Source organism: Rattus norvegicus, chromosome 20 (genome assembly GCF_021556685.1).
Source record: "Rattus norvegicus strain SHRSP/BbbUtx chromosome 20, alternate assembly SHRSP_T2T, whole genome shotgun sequence".
NCBI classification, from domain to species: Eukaryota; Metazoa; Chordata; class Mammalia; order Rodentia; family Muridae; genus Rattus; species Rattus norvegicus.
In genome coordinates, this window is record NC_141553.1 from 51,897,814 (window position 1) to 51,900,000 (window position 2,187).

The window sequence follows — 2,187 nt, forward strand, 5'->3', positions numbered from 1 at the left end:
TATGGGCATCTCTTTCTTTATGTTAGAGAAGTTTTCTTCTATAATTTTGTTGAAAGGAGATCAAGGGGATACAGATTGGAAGAGAAGAAGTCAAAATATCACCATTTGCAGATGATATGATAGTATTTTTAAGTGATCCCAAAAGTTCCACCAGAGAACTACTAAAGCTAATAAACACCTTCAGCAAAGTGGCTGGGTATAAAATTAACTCAAACAAATCAGTAGCCTTCCTCTACACAAAAGAGAAACAAGCCAAGAAAGAAATTAGGGAAACAACACCCTTCATAATAGTCCCAAATAATATAAAGTACCTTGGTGTGACTTTAACCAAGCAAGTAAAAGATCTGTACAATAAGAACTTCAAGCCTCTGAAGAAAGAAATTGAAGAAGATCTCAGAAGATGGAAAGATCTCCCATGCTCATGGATTGGCAGGATTAATATAGTAAAAATGGCCATTTTACTAAAAGCGATCTACAGATTCAATGCAATCCCCATCAAAATACCAATCCAATTCTTCAAAGAATTAGACAGAACAATTTGCAAATTCATCTGGAATAACAAAAAACCCAGGAGAGCTAAAACTATCCTCAACAATAAAAGGACTTCTGGGGGGATCACTATCCCTGAACTCAAGCAGTATTACAGAGCAATAGTGATAAAAACTGCATGGTATTGGTACAGAGACAAACAGATAGACCAGTGGAATAGAATTGAAGACCCAGAAATGAACCCACACACCTATGGTCACTTGATTTTTGACAAAGGAGCCAAAACCATCCAATGGAAAAAAGATAGCATTTTCAGCAAATGGTGCTGGTTCAACTGGAGGTCAACATGTAGAAGAATGCAGATCGATCCATGCTTATCTCCCTGTACAAAGCTTAAGTCCAAGTGGATCAAGGACCTCCACATCAAACCAGATACACTCAAACTAATAGAAGAAAAAGTGGGGAAGCATCTTGAACCATGGGCACTGGAGAAAATTTCCTGAACAAAACATCAATGGCTTATGCTCTAAGATCAAGAATCAACAAATGGGATCTCATAAAACTGCAAAGTTTCTATAAGGCAAAGGACACTGTGGTTAGGACAAAACGGCAACCAACAGATTGGGAAAAGATCTTTACCAATCCTACAACAGATAGAGGGCTTATCTCCAAAATATACAAAGAACTCAAGAAGTTAGACCGCAGAGAGACAAATAACCCTATTAAAAAATGGAGTTCAGAGCTAAACAAAGAATTCACAGCTGAGGAATGCCGAATGGCTGAGAAACACCTAAAGAAATGTTCAACATCTTTAGTCATAAGGGAAATGCAAATCAAAACAACCCTGAGATTTCACCTCACACCAGTGAGAATGGCTAAGATCAAAAACTCAGGTGACAACAAATGCTGGTGAGGATGCGGAGAAAGAGGAACACTCCTCCATTGTTGATGGAATTGCAGACTGGTACAACCATTCTGGAAATCAGTCTGGAGGTTCCTCAGAAAATTGGACATTGAACTACCTGAGGACCCAGCTATACCTCTCTTGGGCATATACCCAAAAGATGCTCCAACATACAACAAAGACACATGCTCCACTATGTTCTAGCAGCCTTATTTATAATAGCCAGAAGCTGGAAAGAACCCAGATGCCCTTCAACCGAGGAATGGATACAGAAAATGTGGTACATCTACACAATGGAATATTACTCAGCTATCAAAAACAATGACTACTTTATGAAATTCATAGGCAAATGGATGGAACTGGAAAATAACATCCTGAGTGAGGTAACCCAATCACAGAAAAATACACATGGTATGCACTCACTGATAAGTGGCTATTAGCCCAAATTCTTGAATTGCCCTCGATGCACAGAACACATGAAACTCAAGAGGGATGACCAAAATGTGAATGCTTCACTCCTTCTTTAAAAGGGGAACAAGAGTACCCTTGGCAGGGAATAGAGAGGCAAAGATTAAAACAGATACAGAAGGAACACCCATTCAGAGCCTGCCCCACATGCGGCCCATACATATACAGCCACCCAATTAGACAAGATGGATGAAGCAAAGAAGTGCAGACCAACAGGAGCCGGATGTAGATCGTTCCTGAGAGACACAGCCAGAATACAGCAAATACAGAGGCGAATGCCAGCAGCAAACCACTGAACTGAGAATAGGACCCCTGTTGAAGGAATC